The 13,793-nt window shown below is 39.7% G+C and overlaps 1 protein-coding gene across 1 annotated transcript in view; it reads right to left on the minus strand.

The window, feature by feature from the left end:
- Nucleotides 1–13,729, minus strand: part of SPOPL (speckle type POZ protein like) — a 36,732-nt gene extending 23,003 nt beyond the window's left edge. Inside the window, exon 1 of the mRNA XM_014941185.1 lies at nucleotides 13,589–13,729. The gene's annotated coding sequence lies outside the window, so the exon portion shown is untranslated. The remainder of the gene's footprint in view (nucleotides 1–13,588) is intronic.
- Nucleotides 13,730–13,793: the final 64 nt, after the last annotated feature.

Below are 13,793 nucleotides of genomic sequence, written 5' to 3' on the forward strand. Positions count from 1 at the left end.
TAGAGATGTATTTTTAAAGAGTGTCAAGTACCTTTGTTGTTTGTTTGGGTTTTGTGATGAAGTGATAAAACCACACCGAATGCAGTGCAAGAGCTGGTGATGATTCTACCCTGAGAGGTTGCTTTCATTGTCTTATTTCAAAAGAGGAAAGAAAAGCTCAAAAGGTATTTTACTCAGCTTGTCCTCCCAGACCCCAATCATGATGGGCTTATCACGTATTTGCCTCTTAAGGTAGGCATTGGTCTCACCTGCTAATCACTCTGCCAAACAGATCAGTCTCTGTTGCATCAGGATCTTCACAGAACTAAGTACTACTTGCAGAGCAGTAGTGAGCAAGCAGGTAGAGATAACATAAAAAAAAAGGATTTCTCAAAGAACATTTGATCTAGGAATCAACTGAAGTACTTTCTTATTCAAACAAAAGCTTGTGTTAAACTTCAAGCCATCTGAAGTTGATTATTTCTAATTACCTGCACATAGAGCGTAAAGAAGGCATGGACTACCCCCCATAAAACATTTACACTAGATTTAATCAAAAGCTGTATCAGCTCTGTTTTCCTAACTTAAGAGATATTAAGATTCAAAGCTACTTCATATACCGATATCACATGAATTTCATCAGACAAAAATATTGTTTCCCTTCCAAGAAACTGAATATTTGTCAACATTATTCCAGACAAAGTTACTTTTCAACCTCTTACAGCTAGACAAGATCACATTCCCAATCTCTTACATCTTGTGTTGGAATCATCTCAGCAACTTCTTCACTGAAAAAATTACTAGCTCATTAAAAAAGTATCACATACACATAAAGATACAAAGAGGAATTTTTTACTCCTCCAATAATAAACCTACAAAACACTTTATAAACTTATTTGAAGAATTTCTTTAAGTGTTAACATGATTTTTTGCCAGTTCTCATGTCCTAGAGAAGAAGCTCCACATAACAACTACATCCCAATCGTTCTTATAGAGTAGCAGTAGTGTAACAGGTGCCCACAAGCAGGTGTGCACGTTAACCAGTGACTACAGCAATGTTTTACCCTTGTATTTCAATAAGGTATTATAGTCAACAAACTACTGGCAGGAAAAGCTAGATAAACTGCCTTCTGCAAGGTATCCAACACACCCCGAAAGTCAAACCCAGCCTGCCAGATCCTAACCTGCAGATCAGTTCAAGCAAATCAGCCACCTTGTCCTGCACCATCAATAGCAAGGAAGAAAGCACGATGTGAAACAGATGATCAGATCCTGCTGACCCTCTTCTCTCTGCTTTCCCTTCTTTTTCCAGGGCTTCAGTCCCCAGGATCAAAGTGTTTCCCTCTCGGGCTGGCTGCGTTTTGCACATCATAGGACCTCCAACATCTCATCACGTGCTGTAACTGCACATGGGCGAGTAAGGCACAGCATGCCTTTATTCTTGAGTTCTGTCTGTAAAGTGAGTAACAAACCACCATTTGACAGCAACGTCATGGTGCACTTCCAACCCACGAGAGCAGAGAGTCTCCACAATCCCCCAGAGAGGCTACAGACCCTGCCCTGATTTGAACATCAAACATCTCTACCCAACAAACTACTGTAAGCATTGAACAGCTAATGTAAGAGTAACTTACTGTCTAGAAGTGACAGATACTAACAACATTTAACAGTCTCTACAGAAAGCCTAATAAATGACCATACCAACAAATCCCATGGGCATGTATTGCATATTCCATTTGAATGGTGGCAGTCTTTTCCTGACCAGGGCTGAACAAGAAATACAAAGCTGTTATGAATTCACTTTTTTTTTCCCTTTGGAAATACTGATGTTTCATCACTGACTGAAATAAAAGATCATCTTCTGAAGGTTAACTGGCAAATAACATCCTGTTCCTCCAACTTTTTATTCCTAGTAAATCTCTGACTCAGAAATCAAATACAGTTGTACAGCCAAAACTTTCAGTTTTTAAAAAAAATCTGAAGTAAATAAGTAGTAATAATTCAATAAAATCAGTTTCCAAAAACCCATTCAAAATAAATATGCTCTAGCTATGGAGATACAGACTTCATTTCCTCTCATTAAACAATCACCATCAAATAAAGTATTAAATAGCATTATATATTACAAGTAATATCTAATTATTACATATAACACTATCAGTATTTTTTATTCAAGAAATCAGCTTTGTTTTTTAAACTACTGAGACGACAAAATCTTTGGAAAAATATTTAATTGCTTTAAAGTTCACTGTCTTATCAGTTCTTAGGTGAGAGATAACACATATGTGCAGCTAAAGACAGGCAAAACAAACCAGATTAAAATGGTTGTCTGCAGTAAAAGACATTTTAAGGCCCAAGGCTAACTTACTTCCGCACCCCCTGGATCTGAAGCAATGCACCAGTTGACTTGTGCAACTTAGAAAGGGCAAAGGTTTGAGAGCCAAGAAAGCCCTTTTCTTGGTCTCAGAAGGACTTCTGGAACAGCCACCCATCACCTGGGCCACGCTTACCCCGTAGCATGAAACTCCTGTGTCTGATTAAACTGGTTTGGATGCTGCCTAAATCCGTACAAGAGACATGATATTTCATCAAATCTCAGAGTCTTAAAAAAAGTGTCCAGTTTAAGAGAGAAATTTACCATTTTTGTCTATTTAAGAGTTTGCCTTGTATGCAGATTATGCTTACAAAAATTCATAAGAATTACTACTAGAAAAACAATATGAACTTTGTAAAATATAGGATTGTTTCTTAATTAGCAGGAGTTGCATCTCTTCACAATTGATCTTTTTGAAAGAACTGCTGCACATTTCCTATATAGCTAACTATTAAACTGAATTTTCTGCTGGATGATACACAACACAATAACAGACATTTGAAAGGTCTATTAAGCACAGGCAGTTTTCCAATTTTTTCAGCATCATCATTTGCTTCTCTGAAAACAGACTCAAGACATACCTAGAAAATTTAAGTACAGTGTTTAGTATTTATTGAATTTAATGTCTACCTATCACTGCAACATTTGAGTGAACAGTATTACTAATACTTAAGCAATTGCAGTCATGTATATCCACTCCACTAAGTTAGAAAAACTGTAAGTTGAAGATATACTACACTTTACATTATTTGTAGTACTTCTAACATGTAAAATGTTTCCTTTTCAGGGCAAACAGAACAGAATAGTAGTTGGGCTATGCACAGGAAAACCCTATGACACTTAATGAAGAAGCAAGGGGTCCACAATAGTAAAAAGGAAGGTGGGTGCGTATTTTTTTTAACGTAATATTAAAAATGTTTATTTAAATATATGTTTGCTTTGGAATCACACAACAGCAACCAAGTTTACACAAACCTAAACCAGCTGCAGGGCTTAGATCATAAGCTTTGGCCGCTCCCACCTGCTTCAAGCTTAAGATCCCTTGCCATCCACCAGCTACCACAGCCCAGCCAGGAGAAGCCACCCACACCACAACCCAGTTCATAACCCTCTCCTCCAGTGAGAAAAATAATACTGCTCTGGGCTGGACTGTGACAGCTGAGAAACTACATATACATCCCCTGTCACCCCTGCCCCACAGACAGTAAACCCCAGCGGGGACAGGGCAGGCAGCTGGGGTCAGAGACATCTTAAAATAGCTGTGACTAAGACTCCAGAGTTTAAAAGCACATCCTCGAGGTGGTTCCAGCAGAAGAGCCCCTGTGAGGCAAAACCCAGCATTGGTTTTTAGGATGCTGGTCTAGCTATAACTGGTAACACTGAGATGAGCAGCTCAAAATTAGTAAGATTATACTATTAGTTGTAAAAACTGTACAGCTGAATACATGTGGTTTTCAGGCTTTTTCTTTTCTATCTTAAGCCTCTGAAAAATAAAGTATGAATACATGTAGTTTTCAGGCTTTTTCTTTTTTCTATCTTAAGCCTCTGAAAAATAAAGTTGAATTTTACCTCAGCTGAGAGAAGATCTCATGCCCAGCAGAACTCGAACTGCAACTGTCTAATGTATATCATCCAAGCTTATTAATAAAAATCCCTCAGCATTAGCTTCACATTACTGTTCTGTAGTATAAGAAACCCATTGTGCTCCTTTATTAGATAACCTAGACCGTTCCCTACAGGAGTCATCTATGCATTTCCCTGGAGAAGAAATGCAAGATTATTTCTTAAAGCATATTTCAGTTTCATTGCCCGGTCTAGTTTTATGGGACCCACAAGATGGGTATTTCCACCACGATTCCTCTTGGGAAGCTATTGTGTTCGAATAATCTATTACTACTGGGTTTTTTCCCTGGTATACAGCCAAAGCGATCTCTTCCCCTCCTTAGTTACACTCCATTACTCTTACTCAAACAAGTCATTGGCATGTGAAAGTACATTTGATGAAGACATTTTTTCCCTAAATACTTCAGTTACACCAAATTGAAAACGCTAATCTCGACTTTCATTTCTGCACATGAAACAAATGTCTGCATTAGCCAACAGAAAGTTGACTTCAATCGTACCAATAAATATCTGTCTCCAGCAGATTCACACTAATTTTGGGGTGTTTTGGTCTTTTTTAATACGTCCTTTCAAATTCAGAAGATTTGTGAAAAGCACCACATTATACTGTCTCTATGCCAGAGACAGGCGCTTTCATTTGCTGCAGAGAAGTTGGACAGAGCAACAGCAGCATAATGCTCTCCTCATTAACCTCTGCAGATTGTTATCACCTGGAAAGTTCACATTGAAATGGTACAACTGCTTTCAGCAGCCAAAAGTTCATGCTCACAGATGTTATCAGGAGAGGTCTTCATTCATTTGTTGCCTTATTACCTATCACAGCAAAAGAGCAGTCAAATTTGTGCACACAGCTGCACCTTCATGGAAATGTTGAGGTACAGCTCATCTCTGGCCTGGTCTATGCCTCTTACCAAACCACTCACAAAGAGCATCACATTTTGTGCCAAAAAAAACCCCAAACCCCTGATACTTACATCCTAAGAAACATAAGAAAACCTATGCATAATTTCCAAACCCCAAAACTCAATTCTGCCAGAGGACCAAACCGCGCCTTATGCTACTTCTCCCAGGCAGACTTGAAACTGAATTAATTTCAATGGATTGGGTATTAAATTTCACCCACAACAGTTGAGTAGGCAACATCCTAGGAAAGACAGCTCAAGAGGTAGAGATGGTCACACACTTGCTTTGGTAAATATGAAGTAGGAACCTCTGAAAGTGTAGTTGTATGAAGACCTGTTGCAAGCCATCAAGACAAGGAAAACTTGACATCTCAGTCAACTGCAACTAAACAAGGTTCACACACACAGAGGAAAAAAAGAAAACGCTCAAGAGCTCAGTCCAGTAGAGACTGGTTTATAGAATCACAGAATGATTTAGGTTGGAAAAGACCCCTAAGATCATCAAGTCCAACTTCTGAAGTTCAAAGACAAGTAAATAATTTCTCCTGTTTTATTGTTTCAAACACATCCAGATATTAGCAGTTTTGCTTATACTTTTGGATTTAAGAAAAAATCAAAAAATAATCTGCTCAAGCTCCATTTTTCCACAACAAAAGTGATTCAAACCTTTGCAGTTTCCTACAACTTTTCCCATTTACAGCACAGTCCTACTTGCACAAGACAGAACAAATTTTTCAACGTATCTCTTAACTCTCTAGATGGAGAAGTTGAGCAAACTCAGCAGCATTACGCTTTTAAAATTATGGATTAGAAAGAGTAAATCCAAAGACCAAAAGCAGGATTGGCGCTTTTTCTTCACAAGGGTTATTTCTTTAAAATTAGTTTGGAGCGTTAAAGGATTTCTATACCTTTCAATTTCCATGGAATTGTTTGATGCCTCACAGAGAAGATTACTGTGCAATAACCACTTCTGGCTTTGCGACACCCAGCCCTGCTGCTTTGCCAGCAGTTGAGATTGGAGAACTCATGGCTCCAATTTGCAACCTCGGATTGCTATCTGGAGCAGAGGGGGAAACAGAGCAGGGGATGGTGCAATTCACATCGGGGTACTCCCTTCCAGGTCTTTCTCCAAAAGGCTAACGTACCACCTCTTCACTTGACAAAACCTATGCAAACCCTCCTTGACGGTTAAATTTAAAAAAAATAATTAAATATGATTCTATGATGCTAAATTGAGGCCTAAGACAATATTCAAAACTATAGGAAAAATGCTGTCTTGCAAAAAGCCCTAGCTATCAAGGTGTGAATGTGTAAAATCTTACACCTTGTTGAATAGGATGTTTATTCACTTTTCCCCCCCTGTGCACCGTCTCTTTATGCTATCAGTTTGTTCCTCTCCAGGTAGGTTGTTTTACTAAATTTTAAAAACAACAGCAGGGCAACACAAGGCAAATGGGCTGGTATTGGGGTGTCCCAGCTAAACCAGGCACAGTTAAGCAGATTTCAGTTTGACCAAAGCAACAGGGTTGAGAAGAGGCAGTAAGTTCTATCAGGTCAAACTCTTTTTTTCTTTTTTTCATAAGAACCTGCCTTCACAAGGTTCTTGCTGGCAAGATACTCCACAAACCACCACACCATGAACTACTACTGCAACCAGCTGTCCTATGACCAGAAATCATCTTGCATGGGCTGCAGATCACTTGAGCAATAACCCATCGCCATCTACGCTTGAATAAACCAAATATCCCTCCTCAATTTGCTGATCTCCTAGCACAGTTGGGCTGCCAAAATCCTCCACTGGCTCTGACTAGGAAAGAGATTTGGGTGAGAGAATACACAGTGCTGTGCAATGCCAGTGGCGCAGCCACAGAAAATTCCTTCCACAAAAAAGAAAAATGAACAGAAAGAAAAAAAATGCAATTTAATATCAGGAAATCAAGAAGTCAGCTAACGCCAAGTGATGAGCCCATCTTTACAAGTGCCTCTGAAAACCTCTGTGAAGGCTTACACACTCTAATTTATTAGTTACCCAGACTAACATTTGATGATGCTACTGCCATATATTTTTCCTCCCGCCACTCAAGAGAGGTGTCCCACAACTGTTGGAGGGGATGGCACATTTCCCAATGCAATTGGTATATAAATTATTAAAAATGATGCCTGGCCTGTAGAACAGTATTCAAAACTACTGACTACAACATAAAGGTTAATTTTGTTTGATAATCTTATTAATATAACTAATCATGGCAACTAACTCTGGATAGAAAATTTACCACATGCAAATTCTGAGTGGGCAACTGCCTATGTAAAGCTTTTCTTCCACTTCTACTTATATCATGCTTTCCTTTTCCCCTCTCTCCTTCCCTCCTTTCATTATTTAATGAAAAAAACCACACTTTAGGAAAACATTATTGATAAGGCATCTTTTGCCACAAGCAAGACAGGAACTCCCATAATCACAAGCCACTCAAGGGATATTTACAGTTGGACAAGATAATCTTTGAGGTCCCTTCCAACCTAGAAGATTCTGTGATATAATAGCATTAATTCAAGTCTTTCAGATATATTTACTGTATTATTTTTTTTCCTCCTCTGTTCCCCCACCTGCCCAGTGTATTTCGCAAAACTTCCAAAAGTGTATTTCTGCAAACTTCTCCAGTATAAGAAGCTTCATTTTCTTATAAACTGTATCACCCATTGCAACACAAATATTATTCTGCTGCCACTTTGTATTTTAAAACCTTTGTTACTATATGCACATAAGTAACAAGCAAAATCTACTTTGGCATATTCTGCAGGGAGATTAAAAAAAAACCCAAAACTAGGTTTCATACATTTTATTCCTCTGAAACCACCATATGCCAAACACAACACCAGACTTAATAGTAAGTTCGCACCAACTTCAGTGGTCAGTAAAGAATTGTATTACATTAGCCTACAATTACTCAAAGAAACCAGAGATTTCAATTTGGTTTTTACTATAACATTTCCAGAAGTGAAATAGTACAACTCAAGTCTTTAAATCAGTTCACACAGACTGTCAGCAGAACTTTCCAACTGCATGAAAAACACACCTAAAAATAGGTACAAATCCAGATGTATGCAAATAATTGCTGCAATTAACTTCACACACACAACACAGAACACATTAGTTGAAATTACTGTATTTTGTCCCCTGTTACAAGAACAGTTAATCAATTTGATAGGTAAATATCAGCGTGACCACTGGTACAAATGATGCTCATAAAAAGGAATTAAAGTTTAATATTTTCATTATATATTGCTCCAGCCCAGAAGCTGAAGCAAACTGTATTAAGCACTTGTTATCTAAATTCATTACAAAACAGTTCTGATTTTATCTTCAAGAGTTTCGATTACAAACAAACTCTGAAATTAAACTCAGTTAACAAGGAATCCATCTGTTTTAAAACTTAAGAAAAATTGCCACCAAAGAGTGCCATTCTGCTGCCGAGGTAATGTCTACATATTAATTCAGAGCCCTGTTGTATTAAATGCTGCCTATAATGCCTCTTAAAGATTTTAAGAAAGTAGTCACTATTCTGAATCATTAGATTAATACATTAAGCACTCAAAGCAACAAATGACATGTATTTAGATTTCATTTCAACTTAAACCAGTGATTTTTTACTTAAACTCAATATATCGAAAATGGCTGTCCTTCACAGGCTACAGGCCATGCTGATGGAGAAAACAGATCAATTAGAAACTGAATATGAATAAAGAAAGCCAGGAAAATTGAAACTTTTGGGGAAAGTAGTTTTCCAAAGAAAAAGCTGACATGAAACAGAAGTAGAAAGTATGACACCAGAGGAGAAAGTTATACCAGCTATTCCTCAGGCCAGAATGAGTTCTGCACACGTAATTTCAGTTGTTCGGGAAGCAACCGCTGACGCAACTAACCCCAAACCCTTTTAGAGACACCCAAGTCTAATTAATTTTCCAAACATTAAATACACAAGAAAACAAGCTATTTGAAATAAGTCAAGTGCAAGTCATTGCTCCCCCCATTCCCCTTTGTCTCCATTCGTAACTCTTCTCATGAATTGATTTTGCAAGTGACTTGACCAACTGGTAAGTGAGCTCCTGGGAGGTGAAAAACATTAAAGGAACACTCAGGAAGGAGGCCAAGAGAAAGCTTGGCTCCCAGGTTTCACCCAGTGATCCTCTCCCCTGCACAACAGAGGCAGGTACCACAATAAGAGGTTCCCACCCCCGTGAACTTTGGAAGTTTCCCAACTGCTGGAGACACTAAATCCATGAGCAGCAACACTGCCCACGCCAAGAGCTACCCTGTTGCATTCTCCCTGGCAAACAGTTGCTTTTTCTTTCTATAAAGCAGCCAATTAAATTACACACCAAATGATAACACACCTTTGAATTACTTAGGTCACAATATAGCACAAAGAGCAAATGTCACATGAAGGAAGGTTGATGGAACAGACACAGACTGTTCAGTACTCAATTGATAAAGTACCGCTAATTAAAGGCTAAGCAGCTGCCTATTCTAAAGCAATCCTAAAGTGAGAGTACAATCAAACTAGAGACTCAAATAATGCTTATCAGCTAAGTAAGCTGAGATCTAAAGTTGGATTTTATAGAGACAATTTTTTTTAATTAAACATTCACAGGCACACAAAAAGCAAATTACCATCTTGCAAGCGCTCACAAACCCACCAGCTTCATTCCATATACTTAGCAATGAAATCAAGGGAGAGCACACTAGACATTTCTAATGCTTCAAAAAAAAGTTACAAATACATACAGCAGCCTTTTAACAGAGGTGAGAACTCAACATAGAATTTCTTCTCCCCATTCACCTAGCATTCAACTTCATACACTCCACTTTTAAATGCCTTAGTCCACCGTCAATTTCTGAACAAGCACCATGGAAAAGAAACCAGGTATTTTTCACTAAAAGAACCATCAAATTCTGGAAATATCACATTTCATTTGGTTTATATCACCTATTTTTGATTATTTCCATGGAAAGAAAGAGGCAAGTAACCAATGAAAGCGTAATATTATTTTTTTTTGTGAAAAATACAAGTGCTACAAGGCTTTTGGAAGACACGAGGCAGTATCAAAGAAAAGTAATCTAAATTCAGGGAATTTGTACATGTGAGCTCTCTAGATTATTCCATGCCAATGAGTTTCTGAATCAGCTAAAAGAGTGTCTTACTTTCCACTACATTTCCTAGATGCTATTTGTAAACACTGATCACAAAAATGTTGACAGATACATGCATACTCACAAAGTGATTCCTTGCAAAGAACATCAAAAACCTTTATAGCCGACGAAGAATGATTTTAAACCAGGTTACTAAAAAACACATTAGAAAGCTATTAAACTTGGGAAAAACAGGCTCATGAAAGTTGAGGATTTTTCTGTTGAAGCTCACTCCAATACTGAACATATTCTCATGTCAAATTTCAGCCCCACCACACAAATTGAACAGCTGAAACATTACCAAAGAAATGAAACACACAAAACAATAAACTCTATAACATAGTTTCACACTACTTAAGAAACTTACTGAACTAGGGCAAGTGACCATCTTCTCTTAGGAACAGCTACCACAACATCTAAATTGCCACTGTGAAAACACCTTCACCCTTGACACAATTGCAGCAATTCTCCCCTAAGTACCGAGCACAAACTGAAGGAGAGATTTCCTACTTCCATTTGAAAGGCCAATTCCAACATGAGTCCTGTTGATGTGGGTGGGACAAGAATAATTAGAAACAAAGTGCAATAAGGACAAAAACCGGGAAGTTTCTCAAGGAATCAAAGGAAGGAAGGAATTTCTCATGAACAGGCATGTATTTCGCAGAGGGCATGGAAACCAGGAGCTAAGGTATGAAAGCCTCCTGGAGAGGACATCTCTGACATGATGGAGCAGGCATTAGACAATCGCCAAAGAAAGGGCCTTCTATTCTGTCCTAAAAACACAGGGCCCAGGACACACATGACAAGACACAGAGCCTGTTCTGCTACCCAACTCCTCCTTCCTCCTCAGTCTGGTGACCTGCGGAGCCAGGAGAAGGCTTCATGTCCATCGTTTCACTGCCTTATCATTAGTTGACTGTGTGACATTTTAGCTGATTCGATGGAGATGGTTAAAGCATTAACTGTGACTCTTAAGAAATCAAAGTGGTTTAATACAAGTAGTGAGGGAGGACCTAAAAAAACAGTGGGAAGGGAATGACGCTGACACTTTTCAAAGTCTTTTTGTTTTCATCCAGGGCACAGCATTTTGAGGATGACAGGATTTTATGGTTACAAGTGTCAGGTTACTTCTTTTAACAAGTGTAACAATGTCATTTAGATTTCCTGACTCTTAACCATGTTTTGTCAAATACACAGGAAGCAGAAAGGTCAGCATGTTGTAGGCTGCTTTTTACAAAAAGAAAGAAATGCCTATAAGAAGTATATATGCTTGGCAGAAAAAATTGACAGAAAAAATACCGCAAATATCTACTTGTGATCAACAGAGGGGAAAAAAAAAACAACAAAAAAAGATAGGGTATTTTTTTTTGTAATGCAAAACAAATGCATACCTCAGAACCTGGAAACAAATTCAACAGCACAAATTTCTAACTAAAATCATTCCTATGAGAGTATAAAATGTAAAGAGAAAAAAAGTGAACAGGTAAGATAGAGATGTGAAGAGACTGTATATGAAAGAGTAGGAAATCCAGAAGTGCAGACAGAAAACCAAGGAGGAATGAATAAAAAGAGAAGTCAATGAGATCTACATGCAAGTCTGAACTACACTACTTATTACTGTCCTCAGCCACTTCTTTTCCACTTTAACTTGTGCTATTACTGACAACTGGTTTCATTATATTTATTCTTAGGTGCTTTTGAAGGGACAAAAATTTACATACTAACACAACATATTGGAAAAATATAGAGAGAACAAGTAATTTTATAATATGTAATTCCAACTGAACATCCAAGAACTCTAAAGCAGCAGGCACCGACAGCTGAAAACAGTGATTAGGCCAGAAAAAAAAACGTGGTGGCTTTTCAAATTCATTTTATATTTGTCCACAGCATATAGAAGTTTTTAATAGCAACAAGTAGCTCACAACGCCTATGCAAGTTCAGAATGTAATTCGTTATTTTCACTGACAGTTGAAAAGCAGACTGCAAAGTACTGAAGTTAAGAGTTTGGCAGAAAGCTGTTTCGAGGCAATATAACACCAAGGATATTTCAGGATATTTAAAATCTCAGGTTTCCAGAAGAGAGTTAAAAGGAGTTTCTGGTGATGTATCAAACCCTGCCATGTTCACAGCTTTATCTACAAAAGGCATATTGTTTTAAAATTATTTTCCCTTTCCCCGAGCAAATATCCACTTACAGAGCAGGGGGAAAAAAAACCTATGCAGCAGACACACACTGGAAATCCTTCACAAACATTTCTGTTTGTCCTAGACACACATCCCAGGAGGCCCAGATAGAGAAGCCAGGTAAAATACTTTCAGCAGTGACAGTGACTGCAAAGAGTCCCTCTAAGAAGGGATTTTTTTACTTCCCGAAATAATAAAATTTTTAGCAAAAACAGAAAAAGGAACAAAAACTTATTTTTTTTAGCAGTTAAACAAAATGCCTTGGCAGGCATACAAATGGCTCAGCTTCAGCACCACTGTGGTACAAATTCCTCTAACCATATGGGATATCTATCAAAATAATGCATTCTGCAGAACTGATAAGAATAAGGAATGACCCAGCTTGACTCTCACAGATTGTTCTTCCTGGCAGGAGGTTAGAAACAATTCTTTTTGTTCAAATACTATTTTTATAACTCCTAACACCATTTTAGAAAACAAGTTAAGAATATCTTCACAAAGCAAAGCTCCATTTTTAAAATAAACTGTTGACTTTAGTATACTGCACTTAAAAAAAAATTGTGAACTCATCAACAGAGCTCATGTTGCTTTCTTTGTTTTGCTTTTTTCCGTTCTTCATGCTCCTCCTCAACTAGACCGCTCCCAAAAGAGTCTCAACATGATGTCAATTTTGCCGGACTCCAGCAAATTTCAGCAGATGACATCATCAGGTGAAAACCCGGGTTAGTCAACTCCACTTCCTGACCACGTAGAAAATGGTGCACGCAGCAGGGATGAATCAAGCCCCAGCTTTTCAACATTATTCACTTCGCTGCTACAGCGTCCCCCGAAAGTTTGCCACAGCCCAAAGAGGGGGGCCAAAACCCCCATTATTTTTCTCTATCCCCCCCTCCTCCCCGCCCCTTAGAAGGTGAGAACTTCACAGAACACGGTGTCACAGGGCGGTTTAAGGATCACAAGAGGTAATAAACCGCCGAGGAGGCTGTTGTGCAGGAATGAATGCCTTCAGCCCTGCAGCTGCGAGCGCTCATGCCAGGGCCTGCAGGAGCCCATTGCGAAGCGCGTCCTGCCCAGGGTATGGATTACATACGTCCAAACAACACCAACCACAAGCCTCTGCCCCGGCGAGGAGGACGGGGAGGCTTCGCCGTTGGCACAGGCGAGGGGCTGAGGGGGCCGGGGGAACGGCCCTCAAGGCAGCACGGCGGCCCGCAGCTCCCGGGCAGGGCCCCGCGGGGCGACGGGCCGGGGAACGGACAACAAAGGCCTCCCCAACAACACCACCACCACCCCGTCGCTCCCCCTCCCTCACCCCCGGCCCGGGGCGGTACGTACCGGAGCGCGGCGCTGGCTGGGCGGCGCGGCGGGTCTCATACTGCCGGGGCGGCGGGGGGGGCGGGAAAGGTGTGGCGGTCACCGGTGCCCGGCGGCAGGCGGAAGCGGCGAGGCCGGGGGGTGGCGGAGCCGCATCGCTGCTGCTGCTGCTGCTGCTGCTGCTGCTGCCGCTCCCGCCCCTGCGACCCGCTGCCCGCCGCCCCTC

The sequence above is a fragment of the Calidris pugnax genome, unplaced genomic scaffold (assembly GCF_001431845.1).
Source record: "Calidris pugnax isolate Ruff unplaced genomic scaffold, ASM143184v1 scaffold60, whole genome shotgun sequence".
NCBI classification, from domain to species: domain Eukaryota; kingdom Metazoa; phylum Chordata; class Aves; order Charadriiformes; family Scolopacidae; genus Calidris; species Calidris pugnax.